Source organism: Triturus cristatus, chromosome 2_2 (genome assembly GCF_964204655.1).
Source record: "Triturus cristatus chromosome 2_2, aTriCri1.1, whole genome shotgun sequence".
NCBI lineage: Eukaryota > Metazoa > Chordata > Amphibia > Caudata > Salamandridae > Triturus > Triturus cristatus.
In genome coordinates this window covers 647,774,403-647,801,630 of record NC_140582.1, presented here as the reverse complement: position 1 = coordinate 647,801,630, position 27,228 = coordinate 647,774,403, and positions in this window count along the sequence as shown.

The window sequence follows — 27,228 nt, the reverse complement described above, 5'->3', positions numbered from 1 at the left end:
TGTCATGAGTGATGTCACTGACCATGTCATGAGTGATGTAATATGTGACGTCATCAGCAGTGCATTGCGGGAGCGCGAGTTATAGTTAGCTGAACTAACTATAACGGGGAAATTTCAATGGTTTTGTACAAGTGAAAAGTCCAGCTAACTATAACACCCCTGAAACCTATGGTTTTTCAGTGAATTTCTGAGGTTTTTTAAATGCTAATTCCTAACTATAACATGCCTGAAACCTATGGTTTTTTCTGTGAATATATATATATATATATATATATATATATATATTACCTACTGGCGGTCGCCAGTAGGTAGTTATAGTTAGGACCACGTTTCCATAGGAAAACCTCAACATTCTATTTTGAATAACTTTGGCGCCGGTCGACGAATCCTCGCGAATTTCTCAAAATAGGTGGGGCGCTACACTCCGCTCCTACCCTGAAAGTCTCGGGGGGATCCGTCAAGCGGGGGCTGAGATAAAAGGGGGTCCCAAAACGCGTTTTTCCCATGCATTTTTCCATAGGACCTTTAGAACGAGCTACAGCCCGAACGGCTGAACAGAATTACTCAAAATGTGGCAGAGAGGTAGTCCCTAGGTCAAGGAAGTGCCTTTTGTAGGTTTGGTGTAAATCTGTTCAGTAGATTCTGAGAAAATAGCCTTTAAATCAATATATATATCTGAGCCCGCTTACGGTACGCTTACCGTACGCTTACGGTAAGCGTACGGTGGCGTGCGCGAGCGCGATTCTGATTGGCTCTTAGATCTTAGTAAACATTCGAATCGGCCGAAACCAGGAAGCGGCGGCCGCCATTTTCTGTGTTTCACTCTGAAAAAAAAAGAGTGAAAACAAGAAAAGGGGGCAATGAGGAGAGTTACAGACCCCCTTACATTTGTGAGGGGGTCAAAGAAGGACTGTAAAGTACAAAACAAACATTTATTGATTTTTAAAAAAAATCACGGGGTACGCGTACGGTAAGCTTACGGTAAGCGTACGGAAGAAACATGGCGTGCGCGAAGGAGATTCTGATTGGCCCATAGATCTTAGTAAACATTCGAATCGGCCGAAACCAGGAAGCGGCGGCCGCCATTTTGTGTGTTTCACTCAGAAAAAAAACAGAGAAAACAAGGAAAGGGGGCAATGAGGAGAGTTACAGACCCCCTAACATTTGTAAGGGGGTCAAAGAAGGACAGAAAAGTACAAAAAAAACATTTATTGATTTTAAAAAAAATCACGGGGTACGCGTACCGTAAGCTTACGGTAAGCGTACGGTAAAAAAAATAAAAATAAATAAATGAAAAGCAGATTTAAGAGTTTAGAAATTAGGGAGCTCTAAAAAGAGCTGTTGTGTTTATGAAGTCATTTTTTTAGTGGTACCTACAAGTAAGTACCGATGCAGAGTCTAAGGTTCAAGAGGAAGACTCTGTTCCCTTCATCATTGAAGTGCACACCATCTCCTCTATAAATGTCTTGCATGTCATAACGCAAGTTGTTGTGGTAAATGGCACCCATACCATAGTCACGGAGGAAAGCAGAAACAGATTTGTTGATGTGCTTTCTTGCTTTGTCAATCTGCGGACAGAAATGATTGGACCAGTTCCATTTTTGCCTTTGGCATATGTTGGAAAACACAAAGGCAGTTTTAGGGAAAAGTGTAAACAGTTGTGCAAAGGTGTCCTTCATAAGCATTTCCAGACCTACCCCAGTCAAAGTGCCTAGGTCATTGCCACCACAGTGCACTATTATGAGGTCAGGGTGTTGGATTTGAATGAAGGATTTCACCAATGGCATCAATTGGTGCCACTTTAACCCTCTCTGACCAATCCATTTAATGTCTACATTTGGCAAAGCAAGGTCTCTCACCATACCTGTTTTCTCTGCAAACTTTTCACTCCAGAAGACATAGCTGTGCCCTACAATCCACACTGTGAACATCTTCAAAGGAGAACTGGATGCACTCAGGAGGTGTCTTTCAGTAGAATGGCAATATGAAAAGAAAGACAGTTTGGAAATGGAGGCATACATATTTTTTTCAAAACAAAAAGAACTGATTGGCTGTTTCATACCATTCTAGAATAAAAACTAGGCTGTATGTGTAAATTAATAGAAGCATGTTTTGTATTGGTACAAAAAAATGTGTAACCAAAGAACAGTACTATGGATTTGCTGTAAGGTTTGAAAAGTCAAGCACTCTTGCTCTGTGGAATTGAAACATTGTGTGTCGAACTTCTGACCTAACTCTACACAGCAGTGTTCCATGAGCTGTTGCTATGGTAGCAGGCAGAAGTCAAGTTGGGGGAAGGGTACTAGGCAGAAGTCAAGTTGGGGGAAGGGTACTTTTGGAAAAGGGTTGGTTTTCAACCAATAGAAATGTGTGATTACATTTGAAAAAAAGGGGGAAGCACTGAGATTTGAAACTTACATGTATATGTGTGGAAAAATAGAGGGAAAGTTTGCCATTATCTGGTTCTGCTGAGAGGAGAGAGGTGAACACAACAGAGATCCTGGCTCTGATAATCTGCTGTTTGAGTGTCACATTTCTTTCACAACTAACTAATTTTAAAGGTGAGTTTACAGTTTGAGAGGGGATGTATGTGGTAACTTAAGAAATGAATAATAGAAATGGGAATTGTTTTTGTTGTAGTTACACATGGTGGTTTCATAATGTGTCAGTCTGTAAAAGTGATTTACACTTGCCCCGAAAAAAAAAAGAGCAGTAAGTGTGCTTTCAAATTGGCAAAGAAATTTCGTTTTGGGACTAATGTGAAAACATGACTCTGTGTGCATAGAAGAATTATAGGCAGAGATTTATTGCGTCTTGCTCTGGTGATTTCACAGTTGCATTAGATGGAAAGGGGGAGCGAATTTTTGGGGGAAGAAGCAGAGTCTTAGCACACACCCATGTGCTTGCCATGTATAGTCATGCACAGTATTTAGAAGCGAGTGGGGTTTTCAGGTTTAAGTCTGTAATGCAAATACATTCAGCATCACTAAGGCTGGTTGCCCTTGCTGGAGTGTAGGCAGTCACAGAGAATACACATGGTGGTGGTCTGAAAAAACAGCTTGGACATGTGCATTTAAATAAATCAAAAAAAGTGGTTTTATAATGTGTCAGTCTGTAAAAGTGATTTCCAATTGTAAAAAGTGATTTTCACTTGGCCCGAAAAAAAAAGAGCAGTAAGTGTGCTTTCAAAATGGCAAAGAAATTTCGTTTTGGGACTAATGTGAAAAAATGACTCTGTGTGCATAGAGGAATTATAGGCAGAGATTTATTGCGTCTTGCTCTGGTGATTTCACAGTTGCATTAGATGGAAAGGGGGAGCGAATTTTTGGGGGAAGAAGCAGAGTCTTAGCACACACCCATGTGCTTGCCATGTATAGTCATGCACAGTATTTAGAAGCGAGTGGGGTTTTCAGGTTTAAGTCTGTAATGCAAATACATTCAGCATCACTAAGGCTGGTTGCCCTTGCTGGAGTGTAGGCAGTCACCGCGAATACACATGGTGGTGGTCTGAAAAAAACAGCTTGGACAAGTGCAATTAAATAAATTAAAAAAAAAGGTTTCATAATGTGTCAGTCTGTAAAAGTGATTTTCACTTGCCCCGAAAAAAAAAAGAGCAGTAAGTGTGCTTTAAAAATGGCAAAGAAATTTCGTTTTGGGACTAATGTGAAAACATGACTCTGTGTGCATAGAGGAATTATAGGCAGAGATTTATTGCGTCTTGCTCTGGTGATTTCACAGTTGCATTAGATGGAAAGGGGGAGCGAATTTTTGGGGGAAGAAGCAGAGTCTTAGCACACACTCATGTGCTTGCCATGTATAGTCATGCACAGTATTTAGAAGCGAGTGGGGTTTTCAGGTTTAAGTCTGTAATGCAAATACATTCAGCATCACTAAGGCTGGTTGCCCTTGCTGGAGTGTAGGCAGTCACAGAGAATACACATGGTGGTGGTCTGAAAAAACAGCTTGGACATGTGCATTTAAATAAATCAAAAAAAGTGGTTTCATAATGTGTCAGTCTGTAAAAGTGATTTCCAATTGTAAAAAGTGATTTTCACTTGGCCCGAAAAAAAAAGAGCAGTAAGTGTGCTTTCAAAATGGCAAAGAAATTTCGTTTTGGGACTAATGTGAAAACATGACTCTGTGTGCATAGAGGAATTATAGGCAGAGATTTATTGCGTCTTGCTCTGGTGATTTCACAGTTGCATTAGATGGAAAGGGGGGCGAATTTTTGGGGGAAGAAGCAGAGTCTTAGCACACACCCATGTGCTTGCCATGTATAGTCATGCACAGTATTTAGAAGCGAGTGGGGTTTTCAGGTTTAAGTCTGTAATGCAAATACATTCAGCATCACTAAGGCTGGTTGCCCTTGCTGGAGTGTAGGCAGTCACAGAGAATACACATGGTGGTGGTCTGAAAAAACAGCTTGGACATGTGCAATTAAATAAATTAAAAAAAAAGGTTTCATAATGTGTCAGTCTGTAAAAGTGATTTTCACTTGCCCCGAAAAAAAAAAGAGCAGTAAGTGTGCTTTAAAAATGGCAAAGAAATTTCGTTTTGGGACTAATGTGAAAACATGACTCTGTGTGCATAGAGGAATTATAGGCAGAGATTTATTGCGTCTTGCTCTGGTGATTTCACAGTTGCATTAGATGGAAAGGGGGAGCGAATTTTTGGGGGAAGAAGCAGAGTCTTAGCACACACCTATGTGCTTGCCATGTATAGTCATGCACAGTATTTAGAAGCGAGTGGGGTTTTCAGGTTTAAGTCTGTAATGCAAATACATTCAGCATCACTAAGGCTGGTTGCCCTTGCTGGAGTGTAGGCAGTCACAGAGAATACACATGGTGGTGGTCTGAAAAAACAGCTTGGACATGTGCATTTAAATAAATCAAAAAAAGTGGTTTTATAATGTGTCAGTCTGTAAAAGTGATTTCCAATTGTAAAAAGTGATTTTCACTTGGCCCGAAAAAAAAAAGAGCAGTAAGTGTGCTTTCAAAATGGCAAAGAAATTTCGTTTTGGGACTAATGTGAAAAAATGACTCTGTGTGCATAGAGGAATTATAGGCAGAGATTTATTGCGTCTTGCTCTGGTGATTTCACAGTTGCATTAGATGGAAAGGGGGAGCGAATTTTTGGGGGAAGAAGCAGAGTCTTAGCACACACCCATGTGCTTGCCATGTATAGTCATGCACAGTATTTACAAGCGAGTGGGGTTTTCAGGTTTAAGTCTGTAATGCAAATACATTCAGCATCACTAAGGCTGGTTGCCCTTGCTGGAGTGTAGGCAGTCACCGCGAATACACATGGTGGTGGTCTGAAAAAAACAGCTTGGACAAGTGCAATTAAATAAATTAAAAAAAAAGGTTTCATAATGTGTCAGTCTGTAAAAGTGATTTTCACTTGCCCCGAAAAAAAAAAGAGCAGTAAGTGTGCTTTAAAAATGGCAAAGAAATTTCGTTTTGGGACTAATGTGAAAACATGACTCTGTGTGCATAGAGGAATTATAGGCAGAGATTTATTGCGTCTTGCTCTGGTGATTTCACAGTTGCATTAGATGGAAAGGGGGAGTGAATTTTTGGGGGAAGAAGCAGAGTCTTAGCACACACCCATGTGCTTGCCGTGTATAGTCATGCACAGTATTTAGAAGCGAGTGGGGTTTTCAGGTTTCAGTCTGTAATGCAAATACATTGAGCTTCACTAAGGCTGGTTGCCCTTGCTGGAGTGTAGCACTCTGGACATGGGCTTTTTAAAAAATCTGAAAAGTGGTTTCATAATGTGACAGTTTGTAAAAGAGATTTTCACTTGCCCAAAAAAAAGAGCAGTTTGTGTGCATTCAAATTGGCAAAGAAATTTTGTTTTGTGACTATTGTGAAAAGAAATGTAGTAATATATTTAAATACAATAAAGGATTTTTTTTTAGTTTTTTTCAGGTATTGCTGAAGAACAGTGAACAAAATTTAAGATGCCTACAAAATCTCGAGTTCAAAAAACGCTAAAAAAAAACTATATTTGAAGACAACTGGAGGACCAAAGTTAGTAGAAGATGCTCATGTTGGGAAAAAGAAAAAATCTTCTGGTAAGCAGAAAAAACAATTTCTTAAAAAAATATTCAAAACAAAGAAAAATGTACAAAATGTCTGTCCTGGGAAGAATGTAACAAAATGAAGAGAACAGCAAAAAATTGAGAATTTAGTTAATGCAAATATACCTTCTGCAACTGAAAAGTTTTACATAAACAGAAAAACAGCGTTTAAAGAGATACGTAGAAAAATGTTTCAGAGAAGAGTTATGTCCAATTTGATAAAGGATGTGAAGAAATATAAGCAAAAGGCAAAATATTACAAGAGAAAAATAGAAATTGAAGCCATTGCAGCAAAAGCATTAGAATTAAAAAGGAAACTATTCATATTAATTTTGAATAGGATGCGTACATTAGATAAAATGGTTAATGTACTGAAATCACAAAGCAAAAGCAAAAGAGTAGTGAACAGAACAAACTTTTGTAAAGTGTTTTTAGGAAAGTGGATGCATAGTTCAAGTAGTGAACCTTTTTTTAATGAAGAGAGCTATTTTCAAAGTAATAGTTTGCTGCATGCAGTTGACACCAGAGGTCGTTCATACGAAGTAACAAATGGTTGCATAATGGAGAAGGAGATAATGGTTCCAAGAGATGAGGTACAAGTGATGGCAGATGAGGCAATGGGGAGACGTCCTAAAGCCCCAGTGTACACTTGGAATTGTAGTAGTATTTGCACTGTGCGTCAGGAATCTATTGACAGATTTCGAGAGTTTCTAAGAGAATATAGTAAAAAAAGTGTAAAACAGAAGATTAAGGTGCTTCAAAGTCTGGATCCATGCAGAGTGAGAGAGAATACTGGTTTGCAGGGTCATTCTCTGGCTTGTCTATCTAGAAAAGTGTGCAATAGTGTTTTCCATCATTTTAGGATGCTGGCTGTTCATCATACTGAAATGAGAAAGTTTGTGAGACGGTTGTATTTTGTCAAAAGTCCAGCAATAAAGTTAAATGAATTGAATAGGGCTCTGTTCCGAGGAACGGTATCAGATGTAGAGAAGGTTGTTGATGAAATTCAGTTTTGTTACTTTGGTCCTGAACAAAACAGTGCAGAGAAGGACACAGTAAATGAGGAAGAAGTGGAAGAGAATGTAGAACCTTCTGTAAGTAAGACATTTAATGATCACATAACAAAATTTGCAATAGTCTCTAATGAAAGACCAAATGTTACTTGTATTTGTTGCCGCAGAACTCATTATAGAAAACAAACTAGGAATGTTGATCTCTACAGAAAGAGTGAAAATGAAGATAATTATAAGTGGATGGATTTTGCCACATATATATTTCTTGAAAATTGTTTTGAATTGGGTGAAGATCAGCGTATTTGTAAATACTGTTACAACAAGTTAGAGGAAAATAGAATGCCGACCAGAGCTGTACATAATAATTTAGAATTGGATGCTATTCCTGCTGAACTTTCTGAATTAAATACATATGAGTCTATACTCATTCAATGTGTTCATCCGTTCCAGACCATAGTACGTATGGAGCCCAAAACTGGTAAATTACCTCCTTCAGATTTACTGAGAGGTTTAAAAGGTAGAGTGGTGTATTTGCCCTTGGATTTGAAAAAAAATATGGAAACTATTGATGCGGATACTTTGGAAACTGAACCATTAATTATTCTGGTTAATGGTGTACCTACAAAGAATAAGAAGATTTGGCAGGAGCTGGTAGATGTGCGGAAAGTACAAAGAGCAAATTTGTATTTGAAAAAAAATAACAAATGGTATGAATCAATTTATATAGAAGAAGAAGAAGAAGACGAAGATTTTCAAGAAGACACAGAAACACCAACTGGACAAATTGAAAAAGTGGACAAGACAAAGGAAGAAGAAATTTATGAACATTTTAGCATACATCCTCTTCATTTGAAAGAAGTTATGGGAGACAATATTGATCTCTTTCAGATGAAGAAAGCAAAAGGAACTCCCGTGAGTGTATGGGAGGAGAGCTTGGAAGCTCGATGTTTTCCCCAGCTGTTTCCTACGGGAAAAGGAGGACGATACGATGAACGTCCAGAACAGATTCCAGCTTCAGAGTATCGGACTACAAGACTATATGCTGAAGATCCCAGATTTCGACAAAGTATTCCTTATTTGTTCCATCTTTTATTTGAAAGCGACTTGTCTGCACTGTCTTATGCAGTAAATCACATTTTAAAAAGTGGAGTACATTTACAAAATGTGTCTGCTAAGGATTTTATGGAGAAAGTGCAGCACCGAGATGATCATTTGGAAACACAACTGATCAATCTGATGGCTTGTCAGCGTGGGACAAATGAATATTGGTACCGACGCCATGGTGAACTAAAATGCATGTTACGCAATTTAGGAACACCAACATGGTTCCTTACCCTAAGCTGTGCCGAGTACGCTTGGGATGATTTACTGGATTTTCTACGAGAGGCCAATTCAAACATTAAAAACATCGAATACAAGACAGCAGGAGAACTGTGCTCATTGGATCCGGTTAATGTTTGCAGATATTTCAATCATAGATTTGAGGCTATGATGTCCTTCATCTGCAATAAAAAAAATCCACCCCTTGGAGAAGTAGTGGATTTCTTTTGGAGAAAAGAGTACCAGGCAAGAGGTGCTCCTCATATTCATATGCTGTTGTGGATCAAGGATGCCCCAAAGTTTGGAACAGATACTGATGAAGCAGTGTTATCTTACATTGAAGAATATGCAACATGTGGTATACCAAAAAGCACAGAAGAGAACAAGTTAAAGGAGCAAGTTTTACGTTTCCAAAGTCATCGGTGTGGAAAATACTGTCGACGGAAATACAAGAGCAAAGAAAAATACTACACTAAATGTCGATTTGGATTTCCTAGACCTGTTCTTTCAAATGGAAGAGTAAACAGTTTTATGTCAGCTGTGAGACATACTATCACAAGAAAATCACCTAAGAATACCTACAACCTTAAAAGAAAAGAAGAATCAAAAAATATAAATGACTACAACCCAGTCATTTTATCCATGTGGAACGCTAACATGGATATACAGTATGTAGCTGACAATTCCATTGCTGTTGCACGATATGTAACGTCTTACATTACGAAATCAGAAAAAACAGAATTGAAGGAAATGTGGGAAGAGATTTCTCACGAGAAGACTGTTAGTAAGAAGCTGTACAGTTTCAGTTTGAAGATGTTATCGCATCGAGAAATTGGATCCTACGAATGTTCAGATAGGTTATCTTCTGCAAGTCTCTACTCAAAGTCAAGAAGAATAATTTGGGCAAGTTTAGGCCTTGCAGCAATGAGAAATCGGGTACTGAAATCTGTTGGAGAAATTGAATATTTGGCCGAGAATGACCCAGAAAGTACAGATATATTGAAAACAAACATGTTGGACACATATTATCCCAAGAGAAGTCATCATCTGGAGAACATGTGTCTCTATGAAGTGTTGCAGAACTACATTTATTCACGGAAAGCTGCAGAAGACATTAATAATGGAAAATATAAAGTTGTTGGTGAAGAAGGATGTTTGGTGAAGCAAACCAAAGGAAGTTTGATAAATCACCGGAAGCTGAGTTGCGACACTACCGACAAGAAAGAATTTTACTACTTGGCTCTTTTACAGTTGTTTAAACCATGGCGTACAGAGGATGAACTACTGGGAGAATTTCAAAGCTATGAGGATTCATTTAATGCTTGCAAAGACAGCATACAATGCAATACATTCACAACTTATCTGCAAATGTTAAATGAAGAAATTGAACAGGAAACTACAATTGCAGCAGAAATAGCTAGAGACAGTTCTCAGGACAGCCAAAGTTCAGGAACACACAGTCAAGATCCCCTAGGACAACCAATCGTTGAAAATGAAGCATCAATAGCCATGAATGAAGTGGAAACAGCTATGAATCAAGCTCAAGAAGAATTTATAGACTTAGAAAATTTGGAAAGACAACTGAATCAAGAGCAGCAACAAATTTATGAAGAGATCAAAAACAAAATTGATCACGGATTTCTACATGTAAAAAAAGAGTGCTCATGCACATCATTTCATCCAATCAGGATGTATGTAAGCGGACAAGCTGGCACTGGAAAAAGTTTCCTAATTAAAGTCATCAGAAGCTACCTAAAGCAAAAAACGGATTCTACGTTGTCTTGTGTGGTTACTGCTCCAACTGGGTTAGCAGCATATAACATAAAAGGAATCACCTTACATCGTTTGCTAATGTTACCAGTGGAGCATGAGAACAAAATACAATTCAACAAGCTAACTGGAGAAGCATCCTGGGAAGTTTCACGAGTATTGAAGAAGATGCAAGTTCTCATTATTGATGAGGTGAGCATGGTATCAAACTTAATGCTTGCCTTTGTGCATTTAAGAATGCAGCAAATTTTGAAGACAGACTATGACGTGTTATTTGGTGGAAAACACGTCATAGTTTTTGGAGATCTTTTGCAACTTACTCCAGTTAAAGGACAACCAGTGTTTAATACTGTGACACATGAAGACACGAAGAAGTCATTGGGAAGCATCGGTAATACAAATATTTGGTCCTTCTTTGAGTACAAGGAACTTACAACTAATATGAGGCAAGCAAACGATGAAGAATATGGAAGTATTCTGAAAGATATCAGGATTGGACTACTCACAGAAGCTGGCAAAAAAGCATTACAGACTCGGCTGCTACATAATTTATTTCCAAAGGAAGAAATAGTTGCAGAGAAGATATACAAGAACATTGCAGAAAACAAAAGTGTCATCTGCTTAATGCCTACTCTACGTGAATGCTCAATATTCAATGAGGAGCTTTTGAAATTGGAAAAGGAAGAGATCAGGAAATTGGAAGCAGTGGACAAAATTGAGGATGGAAGAATTACTGTCACAGTAACAGGCAAACTGAAAAATAAATTGGACTCACTAGAGAAGAACATCTCCAAAACAGCTGGATTAGAAAAAAATCTATATGTTTGCATGAACTGTAGAGTGTTTTTAAGGAGAAATTTGGATGTTGAGAAAGGTTTAGTTAATGGAGCGATGGGAAGAGTTGTGGGTTTTATTAATTATCAGAAAAAAGAAGGAATTGAATGTTTAAAAATAACATTTGATCAGATAGATGAAGTTAAAGATATTTGTCGTTGTACAGTTCGTTTTATGCTTGTGAAAGACTTATATGTACGTAGGAAGCAGTTTCCATTTTCTCTAGCATATGCTGTAACTATTCACAAGTCTCAAGGATTGACTGTAGATTGTGCATTTGTGAACATTGGTTCAACTGTGTTCAAAGAAGGTATGGCATATGTTGCTTTGTCACGAGTCAAAACATTATCAGGTTTATTCATGATAGACTTTGAAGAATCAAAAGTTAGTGCTGATACAAATTGTGTAAAGGAGTATAATAGATTAAGAAGAAGCTATGCTCCTCATTTAGGTCAGTATCCTGTGTTGGAGAAACATGTAGTTTCTCGTAAAAGAAAAAATGAGAATATCTGTAGTGAAGATGTAGAGAAGAGGAAAAAAAAGAGGAGTGATGTAATTGCAAGCAAAAAGAAAAAGGAAAATGAAGAACAGGTTGTAGGATGTCATTTTGAAAATAGCTCTGGTGTCAACTCTACGCAAATGTAGTGCTGAATGTTGCATTTTATCTGGAAAGTTTGCAAGAGCAGATAATAGTAAATCAGGGAAAAAGATTCTGTTCAGAGCTGAGTCTCCTTTTTCAAAAGTTGAGTAAAGATAAAACTCAAATAGAAAGTTCTACTGACATTAGAAAACTTTTAGATGTATGTTCAGGACGAACACAGTTTTCTCAAAATGAACAGCAAGATGCACATGAATTTTTGATGTATTTTCTTCAGGTAGTGGAAGAAGAAGGAGTTCCCATTGACATTTTTTTTGGTCTCTCTTATAAATGGGAACATAGTTGTGATAATTGTTATAATATATGTGGCTCTATTGTTGATAATGAAAGGTTTATTTATTTGACATTGCCAGAGAGTAAAACAGTCACTTTTGCAAAATTAGTTAAAGATGCTAATCATAGCATGAAATGTGGTGAGTGTAATTCTGACATGTTTTCAACATTAATTTTAAAGGAATACGGACAGTATGTAATTTTAATGATGCAACGATGTAGAGCTGATGGTTCAAAATTGGATACTTTAATAAAGAAGTTTACAGGACAGCAATTATCAATTTCAGGAAAAACTTTTGTAACTGTTGCAATAATTTTCCATGATGGACCTACTGTTACTTCTGGACATTACACAGTTTATCTAAAATGTGAAAAAGGCTGGACACTGTGTAATGATTCCCAATTGATTTTCAAACAACGTTTGCCTTTTGATTTAGCAAATTCCTATCTAATCTTCCTGAAACCTAAATTTTAGAGAGACTTGGCAAGATCTGGACAAAATAATTTTACCATTTTACTGGATTACCATTGCAATTTTGTAAAAAAAAGATTTTTAAAATTATCATTTGGCCTAATGGAAAGATAACCAATTGTAATGTGGACTTTTTTAATTTTTAATGCAATTTTGAAAAACCAATAATTTAGAGATTATCGGTAACTTCTGCACATTTTAAATTTTGGAATGTTATTGGACTGCCATTGGAAATTTTTTCAAAAATGATTTAAAAAATTACTATTTGGCCATGTGGAAAAGTAACCAATTCTATTGTGGACTAAATAAATTATTCAAAAAATTTTCGTGAACCAAAATGTTACAGAGAATCGGTGAGATCTGGACAAATTAAACTTTAGAATTTTATTGGATTTCCGTTGGAAATTTATTCCAAAAAAAAAATTAAAATTACTATTTGGCCTAAAGGAAATGAAATCAGATGTATTTTGGAGTTATTTGAGATATAATATTGTGATTATAGTTCTGAAACAAACATATCAGACGGTATTTTAAAGAAATAAGTATTGGTATTAGATGATATTTTTTTACAATATTATGCATTTCTATAATGTTAAGTTTAATTAAAAAAAGAATCAGGGCTTTTTTAATACAATCTTTGTGATTGGTATTTTTTTTTGCCCGCTGTAAAATGATGAATGCAATTGCTTTCACAATTTATAGTGAAATGCAATATATTCTGAAAACAGCAAAAATAAGGCAAAAAGATTTTTTGGTAAAAAATGTAAATATGTGTACTGTATTATAAAATGTTTAAAAAATATTAATACTTTTTTCTTTTTTTCCAGATAGATATAGAAAATTTTCGAAAACTACAAACATTTTTAAAACTATTTTTAAAAAAAAGAAATGAATAAATATTTTTTCAGTGAGTATGGTAAGTCAATAATAATAATTGTAGTCTCTCAAGGACAATGTAATGAGATAAATGATTTTTAGTGTTTTTTTTAAAAAATAAAAAAAAAGTACGCGCACCGTACGCGTACGGTAAAAAAAAAATAAAAAAAAGTTTTTAAAAACATATGTAAAAAAAAGATGAAAGATAAGGTTGGCTCTTAAAAGAACCGTTGTGTTCATGCAGGGACAGAGGAAAGGAAGCATGGGAAAATTATTCAAAGCGACAAATGTGCTGATCTATTTTGTTGTTCACTAGGGAAACACTGGTCTCCCTATGGCAAATTAGATCTTTACAAAATGTGCAATGAATATCAACCTTCCGGAATCGAGGGTTCATTTCCAGAGGGCCAGCAAAAGGAGATTCTCCCCCCACAGATGAAGGGCTCACCTAACCTGCAGAAGAAGGAGTAAGCCCTGCAGGTGATGGTCCAGGCTGAGCTGCTGTGGATGTACTGGCTCGTCTTTCTGAAGAGTTACCTCCAAAAAGATGACCATGTGTCCTTCTGTGTACATCCTGGAGGTGTCTCTTCATGGTGTGATTCCCAAAGGAATACTTCCTGTCAGGATTACCTCTAGAAAGTACACGCTTACACAGCCTGCAAGTAACTAAGGGTGCATTCACCTTTTGCTGGCCTTCTGGAAAAGTAAAATAATCCCAAACATAAGAAGGCTTTTGTTTCCTCGATCTCTGCCTCAAGACAGTGCTGCTAGTGCTAGCCTCACTCTCAGAAGAGCTCTGCTGTTCTGCCATCGTATCCCAAAGACAAACCAGCTCCTTCTCCCAAGGGATCACAAGCAGAAATGAGGGGAATGGGTGTGGTGTAGGAGAGTTCTAGAACTGAAAGTAGTTTCAACCAATCAAAAGTTGTGTTTCAAGATCACATGACCTACCGTACGCTTACGGTACGCTTACGGTACGCTTACGGCAAAAAGTACGCGTGCGCGTAAAAAAGACACGCGCTTGCGCGCATGCGCATAACAGTCACTCCCCGGCACTTCCGCGTAACGTGCGCGTGTGGCGTAAGCGCGCACGCGTCCCACGCGCAGTACGCGCGGCTACGCAAAGTGCGTAACTATACGCAAGCAGCGTAGATAGATTACGGACGTTGCGTAAACCGTACGCTTACCGTGAGCTTACGGTACGCGTACTAAAAAAAAGAAAAAAAAAAAAAAAGAACTGGAAATAAATTTTACATGTTTATTTTAAAAAATATATTAAAAAAAAATATTTAAGGATTTTAAAAATTAAAGCATAGTCTTTATAAAAGGTAAGAAAATTAAATTAAAAATATGTTTGAAAAAATTGAAGAATAAAAAAAAAATTAGCATTTAAAAAACCTTGCAAATTCACTGAAAAAACCATGGGTTTCACACACGTTATAGTTAGGAATTAGCATTTAAAAAACCTTTGAAATTCAGTGAAAAAACCATAGGTTTCACACACGTTATAGTTAGGAATTAGCATTTAAAAAACCTTAGAAATTCAGTGAAAAAACCATAGGTTTCACACATGTTATAGTTAGCTGGACATTTTACTCGTAAAAAACCAATGAAATTGCCCCGTTATAGTTAGTTCAGCTAACTATAACTCGCGCGCCCGCAATGCACTGCTGATGACGTCACATATTACATCACTCATGACATGGTCAGTGACATCACTCATGACATCACTGATGACATCTCAAATGACATCACTGATGACATCACTGATGACATCATCCTTGTGATAGAGTGGCAGACCTCCTCTTCCCCTAATATAACCTTTGACACACACATTCAAAAATAGAAACTACAATGTTCAAAACAATGGACATACCAATACCAGTTAAAACAACCTTTTCAGTAATTCTAAGATCCACATACACATCCACTCATTCACCAACAGTCCAATTCAGTCACTCATACATGTACTCACTCATCATATGTACTCATACACCTATACATCCTGTTACACAATGCCACTCATCCATAGAGTTACTCACACACATAGTCACTCATGCTAACAAAGAATCAAACATACATTTACTTGCATATACAGTTATACACACACCACCACACTTACTTCTACGGAAACTTACACATACTTAGTCTTTTAAACAATCACTTATAGAAACACATACTTATTCATACAAGAACTCTTTCAATCTCTCACTCTCACATATACTCACATATATACACCAATAGTCACATATACTAGTTTAAAACATATGTAGTTACTCATAAAGACACTATTGAGACAGTCATTCACTCACTAACACACCCATACACACACTCATCCACCCATACAGTCCTGCACACATACTGTGTTCAACACATACAAACAGTGAGTCACTCATTCATGCACCTATGCACTACGTAATACCCCCACCGAACCATGCAGACACTCAGACTGATACTCAAAAAACCAACTAATAACCTATATAGACACCCATGTAGCTACTCACCAACCCATGCAGCCACTTATACACAAAGTGAGAGACTGATACAGATATTTACATATTTAAACATTACTCACTAAGCCATATATTCACTATGATACACTTAATCAGTCAGTTACACAATCAATTTTTCAAAAACAAATCATCCATTTAGACACTTATATACCCATTTATTCTTCCATCGACCTTGAGATATACATATATAAAACATATTTAATTTTCAGAAAAACCCACATTCACTGGATGATGTCATCAGTGATGTCATCAGTGATGTCATTTGAGATGTCATCAGTGATGTCATGAGTGATGTCACTGACCATGTCATGAGTGATGTAATATGTGACGTCATCAGCAGTGCATTGCAGGCGCGCGAGTTATAGTTAGCTGAACTAACTATAACGGGGCAATTTCATTGGTTTTTTACGAGTAAAATGTCCAGCTAACTATAACATGTGTGAAACCTATGGTTTTTTCACTGAATTTCTAAGGTTTTTTAAATGCTAATTCCTAACTATAACGTGTGTGAAACCTATGGTTTTTTCACTGAATATATATATATATATATATATATATATGAAATAAACAAGATGCCCTGTAGCATTGAGAGAGCACTCGACAGTGCTCTGCCCTCCTGCAATATCACGCAGCTTCACCTCCCAACTTCGCCTTTCATCATCATCTGCCAACGCGTTTCAGGGCCAGAGCCTATTCTTCCTGGGCGCAAAACACCACACGTGAAACCTGCATTTTTCATTTCCGGTTTTTATTCAAGCCAAGACCCAACCTCCCGTGGGCGTGTGCTGAAGTCAATGTCCCTCGGTGCTTTATTGGGCATGGAGTCCTTAATGCAGGTAATAATTCCCTTTTAGTAAGTTCATGCGTGGTTTTGCCATTTGTAATTTAATTAAATCCTTTAGTAGGCAGCAGAGCGTGAAGGAAAGCTCTGTAAGCGTCTGGAGCACTGTGCCGATTTCAGCCCTGACTCGTTCAGTTCGGCACAGTGCTCCAGACTGCCTGCTGCCTACTAAAGGATTTAATTAAATTACAAATGGCAAAACCACGCATGAACTTACTAAAAGGGAATTATTACCTGCATTAAGGACTCCATGCCCCATAAAGCACCGAGGGACATTGACTTCAGCACACGCCCACAGGAGGTTGGGTCTTGGCTTGAATAAAAACCGGAAATGAAAAATGCAGGTTTCACGTGTGGTGTTTTGCGCCCAGGAAGAAGGGGCTCTGGCCCTGAAACGCGTTGGCAGATGATGATGAGAGGCGGAGTTGGGAGGTGAAGCTGCGTGATATTGCTGGAGGGCAGAGCACTGTCGAGTGCTCTCTCATTGCTACAGGGCATCTTGTTTATTTCATATCCACACACAGCAGCCTGGCCGTGGAGAGAGCATCATGACCAGCTGGAGAATATTGCAATCACTGGCTGGGAGAGGCCGGGGCTCTGAACGAGTCAGGGCGGAAATCGGCACAGTGCTCCAGACGCTTACAGAGCTTTCCTTCACACTCTGCTGCCTACTAAAGGATTTAATTAAATTACAAATGGCAAAACCACGCATGAACTTACTAAAAGGGAATAATTACCTGCATTAAGGACTCCATGCCCCATAAAGCACCGAGGGACATTGACTTCAGCACACGCCCATGGGAGGTTGGGTCTTGGCTTGAATAAAAACCGGAAATGAAAAATGCAGGTTTCACGTGTGGTGTTTTGCGCCCTGGAAGAAGGGGCTCTGGCCCTGAAATGCGTTGGCAGATGATGATGAAAGGCGGAGTTGGGAGGTGAAGCTGCGTGATATTGCTGTAGGGCAGAGCACTGTCGAGTGCTCTCTCAATGCTACAGGGCATCTTGTTTATTTCATATCCACACACGGCAGCCTGGCTGTGGAGAGAGCACCATCACCAGCTGGAGAATATTGCAATCACTGGCTGGGAGAGGCCGGGGCTCTGAACGAGTCAGGGCTGAAATCGGCACAGTGCTCCAGACGCTTACAGAGCTTTCCTTCACGCTCTGCTGCCTACTAAAGGATTTAATTAAATTACAAATGGCAAAACCACGCATGAACTTACTAGAAGGGAATTATTACCTGCATTAAGGACTCCATGCCCCATAAAGCACCGAGGGACATTGACTTCAGCACACGCCCATGGGAGGTTGGGTTGGGTCTTGGCTTGAATAAAAACCGGAAATGAAAAATGCAGGTTTCACGTGTGGTGTTTTGCGCCCAGGAAGAAGGGGCTCTGGACCTGAAACACGCTGGCAGATGATGATGAAAGGCGGAGTTGGGAGGTGAAGCTGCTTGATATTGCTGGAGGGCAGAGCACTGTCGAGTGCTCTCTCAATGCTACAGGGCATCTTGTTTATTTCATATCCACACACGGCAGCCTGGCCGTGGAGAGAGCACCATCACCAGCTGGAGAATATTGCAATCACTGGCTGGGAGAGGCCGGGGCTCTGAACGAGTCAGGGCTGAAATCGGCACAGTGCTCCAGACGCTTACAGAGCTTTCCTTCATGCTCTGCTGCCTACTAAAGGATTTAATTAAATTACAAATGGCAAAACCACGCATGAACTTACTAAAAGGGAATTATTACCTGCATTAAGGACTCCATGCCCCATAAAGCACCGAGGGACATTGACTTCAGCACACGCCCATGGGAGGTTGGGTCTTGGCTTGAATAAAAACCGGAAATGAAAAATGCAGGTTTCACGTGTGGCGTTTTGCGCCCAGGAAGAAGGGGCTCTGGACCTGAAACGCGCTGGCAGATGATGATGAAAGGCGGAGTTGGGAGGTGAAGCTGCGTGATATTGCTGTAGGGCAGAGCACTGTCGAGTGCTCTCTCAATGCTACAGGGCATCTTGTTTATTTCATATCCACACACGGCATCCTGGCCGTGGAGAGAGCACCATCACCAGCTGGAGAATATTGCATTCACTGGCTGGGAGAGGCCGGGGCTCTGAACGAGTCAGGGCTGAAATCGGCACAGTGCTCCAGACGCTTACAGAGCTTTCCATCACGCTCGGCTGCCTACGAAAGGATTTAATTAAATTACAAATGGCAAAACCACGCATGAACTTACTAGAAGGGAATTATTACCTGCATTAAGGACTCCATGCCCCATAAAGCACCGAGGGACATTGACTTCAGCACACGCCCACGGGAGGTTGGGTCTTGGCTTGAATAAAAACCGGAAATGAAAAATGCAGGTTTCACGTGTGGTGTTTTGCGCCCAGGAAGAAGGGGCTCTGGCCCTGAAATGCGTTGGCAGATGATGATGAAAGGCGGAGTTGGGAGGTGAAGCTGCGTGATATTGCTGGAGGGCAGAGCACTGTCGAGTGCTCTCTCAATGCTACAGGGCATCTTGTTTATTTCATATATATATATATAGAGTTACATATATTCACAGAAAAAACATAGGTTATTCTCAAGTTATATGTGAGGAAGGTAGTAGGATTTTAACTTGCATTGAAGGTCTGCTGTTTAAAAACAAAAAAAATAAATTGAATTTCAACAGTTACACATAACTGACATACGTGTAACTTATACCAGATCAGATGTCATCAGTGAAGTAATATATGCAGTCATAAGCAGTGCATCACAGTGGTTCAAGTTATACTTATGTCAGTTACATGTAACTGGCCAATTTCCTTTTTTTGTTTTTAAATGCAATTTAAATAGCAGTGAATTTGCAGAGAATTTCTAAGATTTTTTTTACTGTAAGTTAGAAATTCTCCTTCCTTTCTCATGTATAACTCAATTTAAAAAAAGTTTTTTTCCATTGAATTATTATGTTTTTTTACATAAAGTATTATCACAATATGGAATGTTTGTGGCCAACCACTCTCCGTCCATGGCTAAAGGCTGTGAGCAGCTAGGGGGCATCTTTCTCCTCAGGGTCTGACCTACAGCGAGGACCTGCTAATTTTATCATCCTAATCTTCAGATTTTAAATCCCAAAGTATCCTGCTTTCCAATGCAGAAGACTAGACTGATTGGAATTATACTTCATTTGATATAAATGTAGAATTTTACTAAAAGAAGTGCATGTGCTCCGTTTGGTTTGAATGAGTGCCATAGTTTTTGAGAAATGAACATTTAGAAAATGTTTTGTAACGTTCTATGAACCCGGATTCCAGTGTCCTGGGGAGAGAATTACTGGCATATAAAGGCCATAGTGAGCACACGATGGCCCATAATCCCACGTGCACAGTTCAGCAAAGGGATCTCCTAGTGAATAAATAATAAAAAAGGCCATTTTTACACAGGTTCTGTGTTGGCATGGGCTTGGTTTAAATCCAAGTGTGCTCCCCTGAGATCAGCAGTTTATGGCAAGGATTCATAAATCTGATGCCAGCCTTACTGGTGCAGGCTATGAACCCCAAGAAAGCTTAATGGGCCTATTCTGGTCCTTCCTTGACTTCCACAAATTGTAAGCTAGGTTCATGTATCTCACTAGAGGCCCATTACATGCCCATTAGATGTGCTGTGGGCAACTGGGACCATGGCTATGAAGTTTGTTGTTGGTTTACGAACCATGAAATAGGCTCCCCAAGCACTTGCAAATTGAAAGACAAAAAAGGGCCTGGAAAAAAAGTTTAGACTTACATGGGGGGTTGAGTACTTTCCCTGCCCTAGGACCAGGCTGTTTGGCCTACCCCTGCTACATACAGCCAGTGGCGTTGCTCAGTTTGGGTTGTCCCTCACTAGCGGGTATCTGCAGGGTATGGCTGTAGGTCATGCTCTACAGTGGTTGGCTGCCAGCAGCAGGTTTGGAATCAGGGCCAGGCTGGAGGCCAGACCCTCCGTTCATCTCTTGTTATGTGTGTTTGAAGGCATTAAATAGATTTGGCAGGCCTTCTGAAGCAGGTTTGATGCAGGGCCTGGCTGTAGTCCAGGTTTTGCAGACAATCACCTCTGTACATGGCTGCAGGTGAAGCACAGTGGGGGTTGGGCAACTGTGGTGGGTTGGGTGCAGGGAGTGCAGCCAGTCCTATCTTTGCATAACTTATCACCTTCTGCACATCATGAGGAAAGCCTGATTGTTTGGAGACTGGAATGAATGGCATTTTGTGTCCTGCAAAATGGTACCTGGCAATGGGTTTTCACAGGAATGGCATACGAAGAGACCGAAGAAAATGGACCTGACACTTCAATATCGCTTTTTCTCTTCATCTTCTCTGTGATGAACTCTTTCACATGCCGAACATTAAGATGCTTATGTGAAGGTGTTGTTACACAACTGTGTTTGCCTATGACTTCTATTACTCAGGTATCATATTTTGCTAAGTTTCTTTTCAAAAGATGGAATAGTGAACATTTTCCAATCTATAGATTCCTGTGGAGACTTGGGAAATGCGGTACCCACAACTTCAAGTTGTTTTCATCCTCCTTCTTGCTCTTCTGAATTTCTAATACCCTATTCTGCTTGTCCAGAAGCCATTTCAAAAGAAGTCATCATTTTGGTGCCCGAAAAGACAAAATTACAGCAAACAAACTGCACTGCATCCTTTGCCTACAGTACGGTGCAATAGTATGGAATCTAATGAAGTGCTTCTATGGGGATGAATTCATGGTTTGTGTCACAAATCCACCTTTTCTGCATGGTCATCCCAGACTTTTTGTCTTTTTTGGTCCTATCTTTTCTGGCTTCAAGAGTCTGTGCAAAAAAAACACTGCTAAACTGTTGTAAAGCACATGTCCATCCCCTCTAAAATTTGCTTTAGTTTGGAACTACATATTCAACTTCCATGTAAGTCCACAGCAAATGGTGTATAAAGGGTACCTATGGCCTGGAAAGTGTCATGTGTAGGCTGCAGTGTATATTCACAACAACCACATATATGCCTAAGATATATTTCTGCCATAAGAACCACTGTGCTCTTGCTGGCCTGCAATTTAAAAGTGCTCCAATGAAATATTGAGGGCAAAAATGTATTTGCCAAGTATGAAAAGCCTATTTTTACAAATTAATAAGTCATCCCTAAAGGTTGCCTTATACACCTACAGGGCATATTTTCTAAAAACAAATAGGGGAAAACTACATGTTGGTTAATGCCCTCACTGGCTGGCTATACTTTCTTGCAAGGAAGTATGGATGGGATTAACATCTTAATTCCCAATCTCTGCTTTGGAAATACCTATAAAAAATATTCAGAGTTATTTCTTGCTTAGATTTTAATTGGATATAATAGTGAAATCATATTTTTTATAATTCAAGCAGAGAATTAACCTTACATAAAAGATCATCTCAGCCAGAAATGACAAAAAAACTGTTTATGCCACTCTACACATCTCTACAACTGAAATAACCAGTTCTGCCACTTTACACATCTCTACAGCTGAAATACATATCTCTTGCTAAGAGAATTAACAGCTCTGGCTCAGAGGACAATTGCCTGCCTCTGAGCCCAGTATGGGCAAATTGGTGTTAACTGCTGACCACTTAGCAGGAAGTAACTATCTGCTAGTGATCAGGTACAGTTGACAATGTAAACAGCAACTTTAGCACTACCTTTTTTCACTTGGAGATGCCAAGAGGTTTCTGCTATTCATTCCAAGGACTCTGCCAGGCTCCAGTCATGGCAAGAAGGAAAGCAGATTTTCCCCTGTCAGCTGGGATGAGACCTTATCTAAAGAGGGGAGTGGCTTAGGCACTGTAGACATGCTCACCTGATGGCAGCTATGACACTCCACCTGTAAAGAGGGAATCCTGGGTAATTTTATAATAAGGCAAAGAGTAAGTTGTACAAAAAGAAGTGGGGGGACTACAAGAAAATGGTTAGAACTGGGTGATAAAATGTCTTCAATCACTAGCAAGTACATTGGATAAATGTAGCATATCCACCACCACCTCCTCAGAACATTCTTAGACCTTGAAATACTCCCTCTGAAAAAGAAGGTCATTCTGAAAGAGATCTCTTAACTCCTGCTTTGATAAGACTCACACATAGAATCCAGGACTCCTAACTCCTGCTGACAACAAGGGACTGGAGCTACTCTCAAAGGTTTAAATGGTTGCTCCCCTGTTTTTCTGCTTCAGCGACTCAGAAATGAAGAATTATTTCTGATTCCAAAAAGCCAAGCTGACCAACGAGCACTGAATCCTGCAGCAGATCTGGCTGGGGAGATCTGGTGCCCTAAGGAGCTGGGGTTTGTTGAACTGACTAGGAAGAGTTTTCCCAGAACTTTGGAAAAGTTGAGACATAGTCATTGTTTCAACCTTCGAGGGCAGGGACTAGGTGCTATAGTGTACCCAGGGAGGTTGTACCCAAGGTGTGAAAGAATTCCAGGAGATTTTGCTATGCTGAAAAGTGGTTCAACAGATCTGGCAGCACAGGTTTTCAGCCTTATGGAATCCTTCCTATCTACGGCTTCCAGACTTTCCCAACAGAAGGTCTTCGACTTCCAAATATGCCACTAAGTCCAAAGGTATAACTTTGGACCAGGGCACGGTGGCAAATCAATCAGACTGGTGAAGCACTCTTCTATGCTCTAAAATCCTGGTTTGTCCTGCTCACATCTTTTTGCGCCAGACCAACCTCTTCAGCAGAAAATAATGTCCATCTATCTGACTTCAAGGGACACAACCTTGGACCTTGCCCCACTGGAGGATTTCAACTTGCTTAAAAAGACTAAGTGACTAATTACAAGTTTGGTGGTGTGGAAACTGGCCGCCATGCCAGCGCCCAGCTCCCACACGGTCAAACTTGTTTGCTAACTGCCCGCTAGTTTAGGAGTTTTCTCCTAGTCTGGCGGGTGGTGCTTTGGATGTGCCAGGCAGTGAGCCTTATTAAGGCACCGCAATCGGAACACCAAATCAAGTTCCTGCATGGCATGGACTACTAAGTCCATGGCATGCAGGAACTGGGGGGCATGCATCCTCTGGCCCTGAGGCAACAGGGGGCCCTGTAAGGCCCCTTTTGTTTCCTCACCACAACACCTTTCATCGCAGGCTCACTGCCATGAAAACGGCGGCAGTGTGGAAACTCGTACTATGCTTGGCGGTGCCGCAGCAGCACCGCCAGAATATTGCAGGCCTCAGACTGTTGCGCCTACCAAACCCCCAATAGGGTGGTTGGACCACCTGTGCGACGGTGCCTGCACTGCCCCCATGGCTATGTTGGACCACAGTACCGCCGTAGTTGTAATCAGCCCCTAAATCAGAAGGCAAAGACTTTGACTAGGATGAGAGGATTGTTGGATCTGGCCTGAAATTGTCCTTAGATCCTGGTCAACCATGAATCAATACATTTGATTGGCACTTTAAGTTGTTTTAAATTTTTCTCCTAAACCTTTAAAAAATCATATCTTCTGTTCCACTTAGTCTAGTTTGATGATCTTGGTGTCTTTACTTTACAATTGTTGGCACTGCTTGAACTTGGCATGCCCTAATCTTAGTATTTCCTGCTTCTTGTGCCATAACTATCAGGGGCTATGAGAATCTGGGTTTCTGTTGCAGAAACACCCCCACATTTTGCTAGTCTACTGATGCACTTTTGACTTGATGTGCCCTGGGTCTCTGTCAATCAGGTTCCCAGGGCCTGTGTGCTTTTCCCTAAACTGTACCCAAACCCAATTGACATCTCTGGCCACAGGTCATCCCCTGGTAAATGGTACCACAGGTACCCAAGGCACTGTGACCGAGAAAGACCTCTAAGGGCTGCACACTTATTGAGCCGCCCTTAGAGACCCCGTAGCTTTACACAAACTGCCTTTGCAGGCTGTGTGTCTTGGTTCAGAACAAAGTGAAGAGTCGACATGGCACACATCCCTGTGTGCCATGCCTACAACCCACTGTCCTGGCATAGATCAGTCACCCCTCTAGCTGGGTGCACTATACAAGTGGTGATGGTACAGGTGCATGATCCCTGTACCCTTACAGTGTCTAAGTCTATTCTTAGACATTGAAAGTGCAGTGCTGCCATTAAGAGTATATGATGCTGGGAGTTTTTCATTACGAGCTCCATAGCACCATAATGGCGACACTAAAAACTGAGAAGTTTGGTATCACACTTCTCAGCACATTAACCCCATACTGATGCCAGTGTGGGATTTAGTGAAAAATGCCCTCAGAGAGCATCGTAGAGATGCCCCCTGAAAAATGACCAGCCTCTGGTGGGTTCCCTGACTGGTATACACCAGCCTGCCACCACAAGACATGTTTCTGGACCCCTAGGGTGGGAGCCTTCGCTCCCTGAGCCCAGTAACAAAGCCTTTCCTGAACAGAGGTGTTCACACCTCCCCTTGGCCAGAAAGAGCCATCCGTGGCAGGGGAGCTTCAAAGGCGTTGCAGCATTTGTAATGCGACCCCCAGCCTCTCCTGCTATCAGGAGCAGGCCCCCTTCCTGTCTCCCCGCCTTTTCGGCAGGAAGACAGGCGGGAAGAATTAGCCAGCCCAGAGGATGTGCCCACCTCTGCCAACCCCACCCCTCAGGTGGGGGAGGCGAGGTGAAGCCCCCTCTTCAGTGCCCGCCATCATGCAGATGGCAGGCACTCCCCAATCAGTATTAGGGATTGTGCTCACTCCCTCACGTCGAGTGAGCACACCCAGGGTGTAGTCACCCTAAGGTCAGTAGCCCATTGGCTACTGACCTCAAGACCCCTAGAACACCCCCTAAATACAGTATTTAGGAGGCAGCCCTGAACGAAGAAGGCAGATTCCCACAACCTAAGAAGAAAAAGGACAGAAGAAGACGCCCAGCAGATGAGAACAACTGACTTGGCCCCAGCCCTACCAGACCGTCTGCAATTTCCAGAGATCATGCAGCAAAAATCATCTTGTCCTGCAGCCAGCGACCTCCAGAACCCCTGGGAGGACTTCAACTAAGACCTGTGAACAGCAGCTCTGTTCAGAAGAAACACCAAAGAAAGACTCCGAGCCTGCTGAGCAGAAAAAAAACCCGACGCCTGGAACCACCACTGCACCCGTCGCCTACGGCCCGAGTTCGAGTGGCCCACTGGTCCCAGCGAGGTCCCCCAGTGCTCCAGAGTCTGAGTGCACCCTGGGTTGACCCCTCCAGGACTCCCCGATGTTGCCTGCAGCCTCTGAACGCTGACCCCCCAACCGCGAGTGGCCCGGTCAGGTGAAATCTGACCTCAAAAGAAACCCCTGCATCCAGCTGTTCTGCGCCTTGGAGAAAAGAACCTGAGGTGCACCTACATCCCGAGCCCTCCAACATAGCTGCCCAGCTGTTGGTTCCTCCCGGAAGTCTTCCTGGACCGAGCCTGCAGCTGAAAACCAAAACCGAAAATCCCCTTTGAAAACAACAGGGCACCCGACGCCAAAACAGCACCCTGCACGAAGCCGCCCTTCGCCACTGTGGGTGCACTTTGTGTGCTAAACTGTATCACCCTTTGCCTTGAGCCTAACACCTGGAGCTTGGCTCCCACATCTTTGTGGCCTGCTCGTCAGCAGCCACCAACCAGAGGCCCCCTATCCCCCATTGGATAACATTGGGCCTCAGCACGCTGCATCCAGCTACCCTAGTGCTGCTGAGGTGTAACAAGAGTGCATCCTTGACCCTGGGGAACCCCTGAGTCTAACCCAAGAACACCAACTTCCACAACAAAGTACTTACCTTTAAACCAATAGCCCTATTTTCCTCCATAGGATAACATTGACTGTTTTTCTATGAAAGTGTAGAGTTGGAAAACCTAAAGAAATTCTTTAAAATTGTACTAACTAACAAAAACGGTTTTACTTACCTGTTTCCAGTATCCAGGCATACTGCACTGTGTAAGAAAAGTAACCACAAACGTAACTTATCTGTAATTTTACTAAGAAATCCCATACAAAGTAGATGTACTCAAGGGGAAACATTGAGATATGGTTGGGCCTCGCAGGTAAAAGAGAAAATGTATCTCCAAGAACAATACCGGGCACTGAGCGCAGCAGAAACACAATTAATACAGGCCATCATAAATAAGGGAGAGGTAGAGCAGGCACAAATTAAGGTGGATTTGGTCAAATCTACAATTATGGATCTCTCGGCCAATAAGGCGGCAGGTAAATATTGTGCTTGGCGATCTAAAATATATGAAAGTAATAAGAGAGTAGGCCATCTCTTGGCGGTTCGGACCAGACAACAAATAACACAGGGGGTGGGATATTAGAACTAGATGATCCTGGGCTAGGATTAGTCAATCAGCCCCAAGACATTCAGGCTGATTTTCAGCGGTTTTATCAGATGCTTTATACAGATGATATTCCTAGTGAGGAGGAAGCCATTGAGTTATTTAAGTGGGAGTTCGTGTGAGGGTCTGTCGATAGAAGAGAGGGATGCGCTCGAACTACCTATAACAGTGGATGAAATTCAGGAAGCTATTAGGTCACTAGTAAACGGCAAGGCCGTGGGTACAGATGCTATACCTGGTGAATTCTATAAAATCTTTGCTTCTGCTTTGCAGGAGTTAAGTAAGGGG